Below are 16,909 nucleotides of genomic sequence, written 5' to 3'. Positions count from 1 at the left end.
GTTGATACATTTTTCAAGTATCTTGGAGATGGGGGAAAATATGGCAATGGGGTGGTAGTTGGAGAAGTCAGTGGAGGGGCCACCTTTGTGGAGGGGAATGATGTGGGATATTTCCAATAGTGAGGGAATACAGTACTCACTTATGGAGTGGTTGATTAATATGAAAATAGGATAAGCTAGGGCATCTGCAGCTATTTTTAGGTATTTGGCAAGGAGGTTGTCAGCAGCAAGTTTGGTGGGTTTAAGTTTCGTTAGAAGTTTTTTTATTTAGGAAGTGGGTACTGAGGAGAAGAGGAAGGGGGTGAATCGGGGTTAGGGGTGGGTGGAGCAGATGTAGGGAAATATTGTTTGGTTGGAGATAGTATGGTTTCAGTGAAGTGTTTGTTGAAGGAGTCATCTATACTGCAAGAAGAGGGAGGGATGTACAGCAGGGGTGGGGGGGTGCCTACTTTCCCTGGGCAGAAGACAGAGTTAATTGTGGACCAGAATTGTTTAGAGTTGTGGTGGGAAGAGTTTAGGGGACACTGATAGTAGAGGGATTTGTCTATTTTTATTTGCTTTTTGACCTTGTTACGCAATTCAAGGAAGGATTGCCTATCTGAGGGTTTTTTATTAGGTCCCAGTGTTCCCAGGCTTTATGCCTGGTTTTCATTAGGTTCCTGGTGTTTTTTGTAGCCAGGGTGAGCTCTTAGTTCTGACTTTTGTGTTTCTTAGGGGGGGCATGGGTGTTCAGGATGTTAAGGAAGGTACTGTTAAAGAAGTGGATGGCTTTGTCTAGGTTGAGGTATTTTAGTGATGACCAGTTAATTTTCTGGATGGAGGAGATAAAGGAGTGGGGGTTGAAATTAGTTTTGTTTCGAATTTGTCTGTGGGTAAGGGGCTTGATAGTGTTTATGTGATGTCTTAGTAGGACGGTAGGGGTATGGTTGCTGAGGCAGTCAGGTAGACAGTCTGCTAGGTAAGAGTGGGAATCTTTGTTAACTAAGATCCAATCTAGAATGGTATGATTATTAGGGTTTTTGTAGATCTGGGTGGGGGATTGAATTAGTTGTGAGAACCTGTGGAGATTTATGTGGACGGCAGGGTGGTTGTTATTTCAATATAGCCAGTTGATGTTAAAGTCACCAAGGATGAAAGTCTCCTGGGGTAGGGAAAGATTTGCCCAGCTCAGGAGGTTTTCTACGGGAGATATATTTTGGCGTGGTGGGAAATAGCATCCTATGATGTTAATTGTTTTGTATGGGTTAATTTTGAGATTGGTGTAAAGGATTTCTTCATTGGCAAACTGGGGGCTGTCTTGCTAAGCTTTTAGACACTGAGGTGGTATTTATACATCAGTGTAACACCACCTCCTTTCCTGGGTATTCTGTCCACTTGTAGGATGTTGTATCCAGGTGGGAGTACTTCCTCATTTTTGATATGAGATTTGAGCCAGGTTTCAGTTAGGATGAGGATGTCTGGGGAGTACAAGTTTGTGGGCAAGCAGGTCTTGGATTTTGTTACAGATGCTTCTGATGTTTAGAGACATAATGAGGAAATCAGAAGGCTTTTTGTTGGTTGTGATTTGAGTGATGGGGGAGTTTTTTGGAAGAGGGTTTGGGGAGGAGTTATTGATGGTGGGACCAGGTTTAGGGTGGATGTCTTCACTGAGGGTTAGTTTTGAGACGGTGTTAAGAATGTGTTTTATGTATGCAGTGAAGGCCCTGTCATATTTTAGGGATATTCTGTGTTTAGGTGTGGTGGGAGTTTGGTATTTGGGTAGGTGTGCTAGGTGGAGGTATTTAGTGTTAGGGGCAGTGTAGTTATAGAGTGAGTGTCTGAGGAAGGTTGATGAGAGTGTGCAGAGAAAATGGTTGGGAGTTGTTACTGTGGAGTCCTGGTAGGATATAATGTAGGCAAGAAGTATGCAGGTAAGAAAGGTAATTATATTAGCTAATAGCAGGACTGTGTTAGGTTTAGAGATGTGCTGGAAAGATATGTGGCGTAGTATGGGGGAGGTGAGATCATGGAGGTTTGGCCTAACTGGTGGATAGTTATGGGAGTGGTTTTAGCTTCAAAATAAATGTAGAGGTACTGGGGGTGGGTGAGATTTGGGGGCAGGGAGGAGCACAGAGTGAGTGAAGCAAACGGAGCAGGGCTTAAACCCCAGGCTAACGATTGCAGGGTAAGTGTGAAACTCTGTAAAACTCGTTAGTGCTATCTTTAAAATTGTTTAGTTGTATAGCCAATTGCAATTATTTTAGCAGGGAATTCTGAAATTGGAAGGGCAGGAAGAGAGGAGGGGGGTTTTACTAGAGGGATATAGGAGGGCTCAGCATTGACCTGATCGAGTGTGTGCTACCCTGAAATTAAAAAGGATAGTAACACATACATTTTGATTTTTCTTTAGGTGTAGTTATTCCCTTTTTCAGGTAAATAAATTATTACAGAGCAGGTTTCCCGAGGTTACTATCTGCGGGTCTTTGATGGGCAGGGACCAAGTTAGCCAAGCAGGGAAACTGTGGGGATAGAAGAGGTAACCAGAAGTTAGGCTAAAGATATGAAAGAGTTCAACAATGAAACAATGCAGTACTTGTTAAACACTAGGTAGTGGCCTAGGAAACTTGCTTTGAGCTCTATGCAACTATTGTTATAAGCAGATGCTTTCTTTAAGGCAGTTTTTCTTTTTTTAAAAGGAATAGGGATACAGCATAGGAATACAGAATGCAATGTCTGTTCTAGCTTTGTAACTGTGAGCTCTTTACCATTTTAAAGGTGTTTCTGTAGTTATTATGCAAACAAGGAAGCATCAATATAAATATAACTCTCAGTTCACAGTAGTAGTGTTTCTACAGTTATGCATTTAAACAAGAAAATAGCGTTGCTGCAGTTATTAAGCAATTAAACAAAGAGGCATCAATATAGATGTAAAACGATGGGCACAGCAGTCGCGTTTCTACAGTATTATGTAATTAACAAGAAAATCATGACTATAAAACGCTGTTCACAGTAGTAGTGTTTCTGCAGTTATTAAGCACTAAAACATGAAATTATCACTATAAAATGCTTGAAACGCGTTTAACAGTATCAGCTACGGCATAGTACACAGCGTAAATAGTTTTACGACACATCTACAAACAAAAGCAAGTAATTGTGAATTGTAGGTATAGAAGCTAACAAAATTCACAGAATTGCAGCCACAATCCTGTGGAAGTTAGGAGGTTTTTTTGTTGTTTAATTCTTATTCTATTGACAGACCCCAGTGACCCCACTCTCTAGCCAGCAAACAGTGTGCAATGCCTAACTATACTGATCTGCTACCGATGCCTGAATAACCTGAATGCACTCCTTCACCAGGCTAGTACCTTTGAGTGTAGTAGAGTGTAATAGTCTGCCTTCATTCAGCATGTATTCCTGTGGCATGACTTAGACAAGTTTCCTACTCAGGGATGGGTAGGTCAGCATCAGAGTGGCCCACCTCCAGTGCCCAGAGGGTTAATCAGGCCAGGGTGATTGATCTCAAACAAAGTCAGAGTCTCACTCCTCTATGTCACACAGCCATCAAGAGATGAACTTACTTGCCCTGACTACAGCTAAAGGTGTTTAGAGTGGTTACTAGAAATATGATGTACAAACCAGCAGATGCAGTAATTCAGCAAAAATAAAAAGGTACAGTCACAGAACTGATAGGATATATGGTAGGAAAAAGAGGTAATATGTAATTATCAAAACTATAGTAGTCATAAAAATATGTTTAGAGTAAATAAAATACAGAAGCTACTAACTCTCATCATGAAATGTATTTTTTAATATTTAATTATAAGATGGCTGGCCTAGAAGAATGAAAACCAATATGAATAATTTTTACTATATCAGAATATTTAAAGGGAAAATATGTAACGTTATTAAAAAAATTGTTTGTCTAGCCACACGATATTGCAAAACTCCTTAAAGAAAAACTATGCACAAGCTTCACAGTAAGCAAATAAATATATCTGAGTGCTCTGGAGACAAGGGAAGGCATCCCTTGTATAACTACAGACTTGATAATTGGTGTTACAAATAAAATTAAAAACTCAAGTTTCATGGAACCAAAGACCATACCTTCTGGATTCCTAATCAGATTCAAAGAAAACTTGAGTATACCCTTATCAATCATGTTAAAAAAAAGTCATGTGGACACCTCTCTGACATGAGTGATACCAGTTTAGAAAAGTGGTGTCATATAAGACCCAGGCAATTTTAGGTGCTTCAGCCTAACCAGTATTCTGTGTAAAATTATAAAAAAAGCTACAAAAGGGATCTTATCCAAAATAACACACATAACCTGCTTTTGTTAGATATAGAGCAACAGGTTTTTATGGAAATTGTTTATGTTTTTCATGTTGTGATATACTTTGAATACATAACAACAGCACTTCTTGAAGGGTGGAGACAGTGTTTTTCTTGACTTCTCTATGTTTTTCACCATTAATTCCACATAAAGGACTAACTGACAAATTATAAGAATTAAATACCAATACATGCATAATTCAGTGGGTAAAACACTGGCTGAGTAATAGGATATAAGAGTGAGGATTACCTGTCTATCCCAATGGAGGTAAGTAATGGTGTCCTACAAGGCTTTGTACTGGCACACTTTCTTGGACTATTCTTCTTGGATATGAAACAGAAAATAAAATTTGAGCATCTGTTCTGAGTAACCAAATATACTGGTGAACTACAGACTGGGTAACATAACTATTTCAATAAAAGACCCAAACTTCTCCACGATTCTCTCCAAAAATACATATCTACTGGAATAGAAATGGCCTCACCTTTAATGTCAGTAAATGTAGCATCATAAAACAAGTAATCTCCGTGGTATCCCCGAAGTCTCAAAACAACCCACTAAAGTGTAGTAAGTCCAAAAATAAAACAGTGTAAGAAACTTCTCTGTGTGGAAGATTTTCAGTCCAAATATTTCTAGTTAATCACTGTATATTAATCAGATCAGACAATAGTAGTAGAAGTAGCGAACTTAAACTCGTCTTAAGTCAAAACAAAACAAAAAATAATATTAGAAAATATATAATTGTACAGCATTACTAAGTATTCGAAAGTAATCCAAGCAAGCCAGGCAGTCTGTTTCCAGTCGAAAATCCTTTATTAAGTACACAGACAAGCGATCCAAGTAAAACAAAAATAGAGTAATAATTTCCTCACAAGCTTTCTAAATATATATATTTATACTTTTTATCAGGCATGGGAGTGGTTTATTGTGCTGTAAAACAAAGTGTGATTGGTACACATGTTAAATTCACATCCCTTCCCCATCAGTGTGACATTCGAGCTGGTCCTGACCTACCTAGTAGCTGTCATAATAATATATAACACTTATGTACTTTAAATAAAATTTATAATGATGTGGTACCTCTTATTTAACCAAATTATTAAGTAGATTATTAAGTCTGTGATTTTATCCAAGGCAATATACTACATGGCTGGAAATATATCAACCTTAGTTCATTTGGCAATCAAAAAATATATATAAACATACACATATACATTTTGCATGTAAAAATCAATTTCTATTTTCATAACCTAAGTAATCTTTGTTAACAATAGATTTTTATTGTTTTACACCTCTCTGGCTTTGTCTCCAAACTGTCCAACCTGAGCTGACTCTCTAACTCTAATAGGTTCATAGCTTGGTACTAGGCTTTCAGCCCTAGGGCCTATACAAGCCTAGCCATAACAATTCCCTGGCTATTTCTTCCTACACTATTTACTTCCCTAGACCCAGTCTGTCACAAATCACTCTTGACACTCTTCTTCACCCACTCCACCCTGCCTGCACACTGTTCTGCACCTCTCTTTCACAATCGCCATTACTCTGAACTGTTCATCAAAGTATTTAAATTCATTCAACTTCACTAAATCTACTCCCTGTATCCTCACCATTCCTCTGTCCTCCCTCTCATTCACGTACATATATTGTCTTAGTCCTTCTGACCTTCATTCCTCTCCTCTCTACAGCATATCTCCAGTGCTAATTTAAGTAATCCTGTAATAAAGTGGTTTCACTGATGCAGATGGCAGATAAAGCATACGTCCTAATAAAATATTTATACGTCTGACTTGAGAGCATGCTATCACAATTTCACAGAGCTGTCAATTAGAGATTCTCAGGGAGTTTAGTTTTAAGCAGCCTCCTATAATGCCTGCAACAGCCCCTAAAATTAATCTTTGACAACTCTAAATGAGATAATTTCTGAATGGCACAAAGGCTATTCAACCCCCAAGACTTTTTTTTTCTGATTTGAGCTTTTGTAGCTTCCATGTCCTTACGAAATGCTATCACAGATCTTCATCTACTTATTTATTTTTAAGTTATCTGTCTGTAACATAATGGTTCCATGGTCACAAATGCATAGATCTAGTTTTTTTACATTGCTTTGCTGTTTATTTCAGGACATTCCTTAATTAATCAGCCATAAGCATAAACGGCAGCACTGACAACATTTATCAACTCCATTCAGATGCATGGATATCCATTAAACAGTTTTTTCTCTTTAAAATCTGACTTGATTTCCCCTTCTCTTAAACTGATCATCACATCATCTCTTCCATCTGCAGTCTTAATTTGTATCCCCACGCAATGTCTTTATGTCCCATCTTGTCTCCACGCTAAACTGTCAAAGCTTTTACTCATCATTACCATAATCTGGCCTTCCTGAAAAATCTGCAGTGTTAAAGTAGAGAACTTTCACTTTAATGTGCAGGATACTCCAATGCTCAAGCGTGGAACATCACCACTTTACCCTTCCAGCATGCCACTCAATCACCACCACTCTGAACCATAGTAGTCAAACTCTTAGTGCAAAAAATCTGGACAAAGATAAAATTAATGGAGGGACAAAGCCCAAAAAATAGGGACACATTTTAAATATTGCTCTTAGAAATTTAGAAAGTTGTTAGAATAAAAGGTATTGTGTTGCCATGCATTTTCTGAAGGATATGGAATATGACATTTAAATGCCTGTCATTATTTAGTGAATTCAATCTTAAGTAATTTGCCACAGAAATCCAGAAACCACAAATTTTATGAGGAACAGACCCAAAATATGAAGCAAAAATATGGACAGTTGAGAGGTATGCTCTGCACACTAGCATAAGGCACTGATACTCTGCCATCACAATGTAAAGTGTTCCTTGTCCAGCAGGACAAATTATTACCCTGACCCTCTGGAAATGACTGATGTAGAATATTATTACTCTAGCACCACAGCATGTTGGTACTGCCACTACACCTTTCCTAACAGGAACACTACCAGTCCATCATAACTCATTCAGCAAGTACCACTTTATGACTTGAAACAAAAGCACTACCTCCCTGTCACTGCAGCAAAACCACTGTACAACACTAGCTTACATCAGTATTATTTCATCTTTCAATGATGGAATAGTACCACTGCAGCACGGAACATTGCCATTTCACCATGACCATCTGCTACTACAGCAAGGCTTCTACGCCACTCCAGCATGAGGGGTTTGCCATCCCATCACAAAGCACAACCACTGTAAAATGCCAGTGAGATGTTCTAGCACTCTGCCACTCCAGCACTAAGCATTATCACTCCAAAGTGCAACAGTGTGCAACCGTACCATTCTACCATCACAGAATGATACTCTAGTACTCTTGCAATGTTAACACAGAGCATTATCATGTTGCAACTACACCATGGCATTCTACCACTCTGTAACTGCACCATGGAACTTTGCCACTCTGTTACTGCACCATGGAGCATTGCAAGTCTTTTACTGCATTATGGAGGATTACCTTTACTATTATTTCAACCTGTTATTACCACTTCAGAGCAGAATGGTAACATTCTGCCAGATGTAACCGTATAACATAACCATTACCGCAAGTTGTGTTATCACTCCAGCAAAGAGACTTACCAGCCAGCAGACCGGAATGAAGCACTATCATTGTGCCATTTAAGCACAGGCCACCACCAATCTTGCCACATTTTGGACAGAGCACTACAACTCCAACACACTGCACTACCCCTGTATCACATCAATATAGAGTTCCCTCCATAGCAGCCAGCAAACTATCAGAGGTACAAGACATGTTACTCTGCGTCCCACAGCTATGAAAATGTAACTATGATCCAGCTGCAGTAATGGTAACATACAGAACTCACTATTAACACAGTAAGACATTTTTCCTCAGAGGGCCTTGGTTCTGCATCCCATTCCCCTGCTCTTATATACCCCAACTCTGAAAGCACTATATCTAGGAGAAAAGGTAATTACCCAGGATAAAGCTTGTTCAGACCTGACAGCCACTTATCAAACAGTTCATACAACTTCATCCTTCTAATGAAATAACAAGCCTAAGTTAACATCCTCCAATGACGTTTAGCTAAGGAATAATGAACACATTTTTTACCCAAGCAGAGTGAAGCTAGAATGTAAAATGATATACGGCATCTGACAACTTCTATTATGTTCAGGCCAATAACGCCAAACCCCACTAGCTGTGGATATGCATGTTTTAGCCTTTTTATTGACCTTATTAGTACAACGTAAATGGATATATTTAATAAACACAAGGTCCTTAAACCCAGCTGAAACATGCATGTCCACAGCTAGTGGAGTTTGGCTTTGCTGGTCTGAATGTAACCATAAAGACTTACACAAACAAAAAGTCATGTAGCTGAAATACTTAATGTCCTTACATGTCATCCATTACAGGAGGTTTAAGGTATCATACAGTGAAAACTCTAGCTTGGCTTTGTTTTTCTTGCAGTTTTTACTGAATGGTTCGTCTGTGCATCCTTTTCACCCTTTGGTTTGAATGTACTCTGTCAGGGCAAGCCACTCAACAGTGTAAACACTGGTTCTCCATGATTTACTCACATTGACTGATGTCATTGTAACACCTGAGCCCCATGTCAATATGGGGAAAAGGGGCTGACAATAATGATGACATATCTCAACCTCTTATCTCAAGAATCAAGACCAAAACAAAACAAAAATGGGATACAAAGACCCAAAATCAGGGACAGATTTTAATATTGTTCTTATATACTTAGAAGGTTGACAGAAAAATTGTTTTTGCATTATCATGAATTTTCTGAAGAAAATTAATCCCAAAACTCAAATGTCTCATTATTTAGTGACTGCAGTCCTTAATGGTCTACTAGGAAACCAAAAATTATAAGAGGGACAGACCAAATGATGTAAAATTGTTACAGTTCAGAGCTATACATATGCCTGACTATTATACAATGTACAGGTAGATACAAATGACTAGTGAAAGATGTACAAAAAGATCTGAATGCAAACAAAAATCATGGAAAACAGGCAAGGAGTGCAGAACTCATTTTTCTATTTACCCTTTCTTAATCAGTCACACTGTAAAATACAGATTGCTGGCCTTAGGTAAACTGCCCCCCCCCCCCCCCCACACACACACACACACACACTGCACAGCCCATCCTGCTCTAATCATATTATCCAGATTTCATTTTTTCTTCCTTTTTCTCACAGTTTTTTCTTTTTTTTTTCCTGCACTTATTAATTCATTCAACATGTTCTATCTAGGCAAGACTGCACTCCGAGATCTGTAGAGGAAACAGCTGCATCAAGCCAGGAGGTTTCTAGATGCCCAGAACAAAATCCATGATCAAAGAAAGAAATTTAGCCTTAATCCTCAGCTTTGTTTACCTGCATCCTTTCAGCACATCCTAACTAACCAAGACTGCACTGTAATAACTGCAGTGGAAATAACAGCATTAAACTGTGAGGAGCCATGAGGTTTCTAGATGTTCCAAGATGCATTCTAGATTTAGTAAACAGTCTTTTAAGTCTAATGGATTGCCTGAAAAATAATCCATGATCAAAGGAAGAAATGTAGCCTTGCTCTTCAACTTTGTTTTTACCTGCATCTCTTCAGGACATCCTAACTAACCAACACTACACTGTAATAAATGCAGAAGGAATAACAGCATTAAGCCATGAGGTTTCTAGATGTTCTGAGATTGATTTTAGAATTTCTAAAACAACCTTTTCATCCAATGATTGCCCAAACAAAAAACATGATTATGGAAAGAAATTCAGTCTCACTCCAACTCTGTTTATCCTGCGTCTTGCATCCTAACTGACCAAGACTATCTTGTCATAACTAAATTAATCAGAGGGCTGCTAGGCACCCAAAAGCCATAGGATTATATATGCTCTAAGGTACATTTTAGAACTTTTTCAAACCTTTTGATCCAATGATGGCCTGAACAAAAATCATGCGTGTGGAACAGAAATTCAGTCCTACTTTTTTTTGTTTACAGGAAGGAATAAATTACACCTAACTTTTAATGTTCAAAGCTTACCAAACACCAGTTCACAATAAACTTGAGAAAGCAAATGCTTGTGAGGATACACACACACACACACACACACACACACACACACACACACACACACACACACACACACATCTATGGGAATAGACCTGCCACCAATCGCACTACACCTCAAACTACATAGTCACTTTCTGTGTAACCCCCTCTGGTGTTAAATTGGGATTAAAATTAAGGCATAAATGTCCACAGTCATATTTTAAGATGCTGTCTTATTTAAATACAGCATGGCTCCTCATCCCCTACCCCCAAAAAGCAGCCACATTCTGTGCACCCTTCTGATGTCAGACTGGGACAAAACTGGAAAGACAAGAACATAACATATTTGCAGTCAGACATATATAAACAGCATGCTTATTTACTCTCCCCCAAAAGATAGCCACATGTGTATGCACTGAATGTTTTGACTGTGAGGAAAATGAATAAAAAAGTAATGATTACAATATTTCATTGTGTTATTTCTAGAGACAGTACAGTGCTCCTCTAAAGCATGCAGGCAGGGTATAAATGTTCAGCACTCCATGCAAGCAAGATATAAACTGTAGCAACTGTTTAAAAGAATTTGTTTTTATTAAATGTGTTGAAGGGTGGTCGGGGGTTGGACACTGAAATGGGACCCGAATGCTGGACGGGGGCATATTGTGCATCTGGACACCTGAATGGTGTGCCAGAAGAAAGAACATCTTTCTTTTTTGCTCTTCACTTGAAGAGCTGACGGGGTGTGGTGCTGGTTGAGTCAGCTACATTTCTGGCTAGAGTGACCCTCCCTGGATCCCTTTGACGTTTGTGAGGAAAGTTAAAAAATAATGACGACACTGACCCCAGCCCAACACAAGATTGAGTGACCTCTAAGGTTTGAGAGGAATGTTAAATAAATAATGACATCATCCCCAGCCCTCCAGACAAGTACAGAGGCCTTCTGCGTACAGCTATGAACAGGATGGGGTTTAGACTAGTTTGGATTCATGGCAGAGGCAATTACTAAACCCATGTCAAAATCCACTGATACAGCCTTGTTGTGTGTGTGTGTGTGTGGGGGGGGGGGGGGGGGCAACCAGCCTTCAGAAGTTCTGAAGGTCTGGGTATTCTGTGATGCATTTATCCCTTATTTTCTTGATGGATGAATGTTAAACTGATCGTGACAACAGGGTCAGTTACTTTCATCCAGACAACCCCCACCAAGCAACTACAGACTATGTACAATTCAAATGTAAGATTGCGATAAAAAGAGGATGGTAGTGTCATTCACCTTTGCTCCAAAAACTACTGTAGTTCTGAAATAGTTTAGAATACAGATTAGTGTTGGTAACATTGTCTTGAGTACATACGATTCAATGAAATACTATGTAATGTAAATAAGCTACCCTGCATGGAAATATTCATATAATTAGATGTGCCATCCCTACGACCAGGGCTTCCAGCAAGATGGAAGTCAGTACAATCTTGTAAAGAATGTACTATATTAGAATCAGTAACCCCTATTTCTAGGACAACACAAACCATAATAAATGGTAAAAAGCAGAAAGAATGTAAATAACCAACTTTATTCAGACTACTGAATGTAAACAACCAACCTAATTCAGATTACTGAACATAAACAACCATCTTTATTCAGACTACTGGCATTACAAAAGACATATCTTGGCTTGATGCCCAGCATAACTGATCTGGTTACTTTTAGCTGCTTTCTTGGGAATCGAAAAGTCCATAGCAAAGAGTTACAGCTCCTAATCATTAACTTGGTTGCATTACAGGAAACATTTAATCCACTGCTTGAAAAATTTAATTATTCCTGTTCATTTCCTCCCAGCAGGCAATATACATAATATTTTGTTTAAAAACCAGGAATGAAATCACTTATTAAATGCCTTGATTTAGATAAAGTAGCAGTGACTAACCTTGGTGAAGTATTATTTCATTTAAAACAAGCACATTACATCTCCTTATGAACAAATCGGATAGGGTAATCATTAAACTATTTGCATTACATAAAAATGTGTTTCTTAAACTGTTCAGAATGTCTTGACCAAGCATTATATTATATTATACATTGTTAGAATGCCTGATTATTTTGATTAGGCCCTGAAAGTCATATGTGTTACTCTCTCCATGTTTAGGCATACATGTGCTTAATGCAGGTTTATGGCCAATGAACTGCTTATAGTTAATATATTCTACTTGTTTATTTAAGAAAAGACTCTGCAGAAAATTGAAGAAAAGAACTGTTATTATTAATTAATGGTTACTACTTACTGTTGTTCTGAAGATCCCTACTGAGACAATATTAGTGTCAGACACTTATCATAGAACTAGAATTTTCATGAAAAAATTACAGTTATTTTGATTAAAACTATATTCTGATCAGAGTGGCTAAAATAACCACAAGGTACTGAATAGCCCCTTCTTAATTCTTGGTAGGTGTTGCCCCCTTATTAGCATTAATATTGTCTGTGTGCTGGGATTAGATAACTATTACAGAAGGCATGAAACCTGATACCTAATTTCCCTTTTGCTCCTGCAGCATATTTTCTAGTGCAGTCATTGTCTCCATTGATAAGGAATGTGTTGTTTGAAAGCATGTAACAGTCACTGCATTGTTAGAAAACATGAAAGTTGCTGCACTAATGCACACTACACACACACACGAGCGCGCACACACACACACATATAGATAAAAATGAAAACAGTTTATGATAAATATTCTTAATAACAATAAGCTACTCAACAGTGCTATGTTACAAAGTGGAAGTGGTTCACACTGAATACAGATGACAGCCTCAGTGACAAACTGTCTTAGTAAGTAAAATGCACCTTAACCATTACTGGGGTTTAAACCTCTTAAAATATCACACTTCCTGCTCTAATTAGAACAGCTTAAATGTAACTTTTTTATTAGGGTGCACAGAGCAGTATTAGAGAAGTTTTTAATGCAGACAACTTTAATGACTCCTAGCTACAAAATTAGTTTACAGCACAGAACCAAAATAAATGCTTTAATTGTCACAGATAGAAATGATACTGTAGCAGAATTATAAGCATATTTGTTTCTAATAATGACGAATTCTAAAATTAAAAGACAATCTATAATCATAACAATAATAATATATAATCTATAATCAACCTATATATATATATATATATATATATATATATATATATATATATATATGTGTATATATATATATGTGTATATATATATATATATATATATATATATATATATATGTATATATGTGTGTGTATGTATATATGTATATATACATATATATAAAATCTATGTCAATATATAAAATCTATGTCAACCTCAAGTCTACTTTATATGTTTCCAACAGTGACACATTTTTAAAAGAAAACTTCTTAAACCAAGGCACCTAACTTGAAGACTGCCTAAAATCCAGTTTAAACAAAGTCTTCTTAGTTATAACTATACCTACAGTATTTTATCTAAACTCTGGAAAATCATAACATACTATAAACCAAAACAAATTACATGGATTAACACACAGTACTTTATAATGGATTCACCTGGTATCGGAAAATGTTCCTTGCATGACAGTGATGGGCACTCCAGACTTTACATCTGGGTCTTCACCCATACAGATCAATGGAGTGACTCAAGGATACTTAACACACCCATGCAGATCAATAAAGTGATTTAATGATACTTAATATGTTTGAAATACAGAAGAGAAGAGGAACAGAGGAAGAGCATCTGCAACATTTGGGCAGACTTGGCATATCATAGGTCTTCTGTCAGCATATGTGGATGTGTGGATGTTTATACTTTTAATATAGATTATCCCCACCTCCCTTCCTGCTAACAAACACAGAGATACAGTCATGTGCACACGCACATATACAGACACACACACACACACACACACACACACACACACACACACACACACACACACACTGGAGGTACATTTCCTTGTTGTATGTAAATGCATAAATTACAAAACTTATTGTGTACATCCTGATACCCAGAATTTATTTACATGACAGAAAAAAATCACTGGAAAATCCTACATGTTTTATGGCAATCTGCAAATGTTTCACATTTCAAATATCCATGTTTTGGAGGTTACTAGTCTTAGTACTGATAGTAGACAAATGATTTTCTACTATGAGAACAGCAAACATAACTATAGCTCCATTTATTTATACATATAACATATCATATCCTTTAAAGATATACTAAATTGGGAATTATATGCATACACACTTTCATGAACATCTGAATGTGGATTGCTAAATCAATGTTAAGGCAGCACAACGGTTGGTGTGAGACACAGTATACAGTACCAATATCGTACCTGAAGAGAATCATTACGTATGCTTTTTGTAATGGGACAGGCAATGGCATAGACATGGCTGTAGTCAGGATCTGTTTGTGTGTCTGGGATACAGGAGGCTCTGACCTGTTCATTGTAACATATGTGTAGGCAGGATATTCAAAGTTCCACTGAGAAGGGTCTGGGGTATGAATGCACACTATATAGCAACCATGAGGGTTGCCAGATTACAATGTTGCAGCAGCCCCTGGCAAAGCACAAAGATAAAAGGCCAAAGATTAAATCACTGATATGGTGCTGAGGCTGGAATCTGAAGATTTAGTCACTACCAGAATACTGATCTTGAAGACCTGGGGCCTCAACTGCTGATAGATTGAGTGCGATCAGTGACAATTCACATATGTATGCAAATGCAGAAAGATGTAACACTGACAGGTGGGAAGAACACAAATATTATAGAGGAAGACTGTGTGCTATGGGCTCACAGCTAAGTGAGGTTGTTACTTCTTTTTGCATAGAGAAAGTTAACCTGGCAATCAAGTCATTAAATCATTATCTCCACATATGTATATACTTAAGGGTATAAGAAAAGTGGTAGACACACAAAAGGAAAAAGACAATGAATCAAGATTGTATTCCTAAATGTAATCCTTTCATACCTCACAACTATCCAGATTTTTGAGGAATGCCCAGATTTTTGCCCCATATCTTTGGTCTGTTCATCATAAAATGTGTAGTTTTCTAACAAATTACTGAGGCTAAATAATGACATACATTTTAGTTGCAGACTTATATAGCCTTCAATAAATATATGGTAGTGCAAATCCTGTTATTCTGACAACTTTCTAAGTTTATAAGAGCTATATATAAAATCTGTGCCTACTTTTAGTCCTTTTCCTCCCATTATTTTAGGATTTGTCCAGATTTCTTGTGCTGAGAGGTTGAGAGATATGCATCCTTTATGAATTGCATATGCATGGTGTAGGGATGCTGCATGCTACTTGGCTCCAAGAACTCCATATGGAATCAAGTAATTAATAACTGTGATATCCTAGATGCCATTTAGCAGTAAACACCTAGTACTGTGGTATCTGGTGCCTCTGCTCAAGCTCTATAGTTTTAAAATGCATGTTTTTCTGCATGGTTTACACCTCCCTGCTGGCCACCCACCAGTTTTCCTCATAGGAGTTCTATGTATTCCCTCCTTCTCTGCATTAAAGTAGTTTCTAACTCAGATGAGATCCAGCTGGTGGGAGCCATCATCCAGGCTGTCAAAAAGGTTGTGTTAACTTGGCAATCCACAGACAACCTGCCTTTCTTGCATCCTATCACTCACTGAGTGTCTCAACGGTCCAAAAACCATAGGCTGTTCTGAGCAGCAGCTTGAGATGCCATTGCTGATGTCAAATATCACCAGTCAACGTCTACTCTAGCTTAAGGCTCACTGAATAGCTTGCAACTTCTCCCACTGCTGCTGCTGATGATGATACCCTGACCTCTTCATGAGCCCACAAGAAAGTCCTCATTAGGATAGTAGGCCATTGCTTATTTAAGCTGTACTCCTCCCCTCAGGTGGCTGACATAAGGGGTCTATATTATATAAATGAAACATTAAAATGTTGACTCACCTTTGAGTGACCTCTATTTCTCGAAACTCACAACGTCGAACCCTCAAATCATCGATTTCTTTCCAAGAGATAAATCGGTAGCCCAAACACACACACCACATTACAACAAACATTATTAAAGTGGGGGGGCTGTGCCCCCTAACCCCCCCTAACTGAATATACTAACTCCAAGATCACACTACAGTTATGAAAAGGGCAGATTTAAAAGAACGGCCAATCAACTTCGTTTCCCTGGAAAGAAATTGATGATTTGGCCTTTTGACGTTGTGCAGCTTCGAGAAATAGGAGTCGATCAAAGGTGAGTTGACATTTTAATGCTTCGTTTATATAATATAGACCCAACATAAGTACTCTCAGCAGAGGCATGCTACCCCGTCCCCATGTGCATGCATACACTGCTGAAGTCTACCATCACTCAACTGGTGGCACAGAATTCATGCTTCAAGCCCTGGCTGCTTTCACTGCCATGCAAACATGGTGATGATTCAATCAGGACCACCTCTCCTTCCCTGCAGCTCTTCTAACACCTGAGTTACTGGGTTACACTCTGGGCTTTATCCCTCTACACCATAAAGCCAGATACTTAAAGTTCATTACT

General features: G+C 38.1%; 1 protein-coding gene across 3 annotated transcripts in view; it reads right to left on the bottom strand.

The window, feature by feature from the left end:
• The window catches only part of TBXAS1 (thromboxane A synthase 1), a 2,652,798-nt gene that overhangs the window by 2,586,095 nt on the left and 49,794 nt on the right, over positions 1-16,909 (bottom strand). Inside the window, exon 1 of one of the 3 annotated variants that reach the window (XM_044088178.1) lies at positions 4,562-4,635. The exons of the other annotated variants lie outside the window; for them this stretch is intronic. The gene's annotated coding sequence lies outside the window, so the exon portion shown is untranslated. Of the gene's footprint in view, positions 1-4,561; positions 4,636-16,909 lie in introns of those variants that run through there. 3 annotated transcript variants of the gene reach the window in all.

Source organism: Protopterus annectens, chromosome 11.part0 (genome assembly GCF_019279795.1).
Source record: "Protopterus annectens isolate FY-2018-M chromosome 11.part0, PAN1.0, whole genome shotgun sequence".
NCBI classification, from domain to species: Eukaryota; Metazoa; Chordata; order Ceratodontiformes; family Protopteridae; genus Protopterus; species Protopterus annectens.
This window is presented reverse-complemented; position numbering and strand designations above follow the sequence as displayed.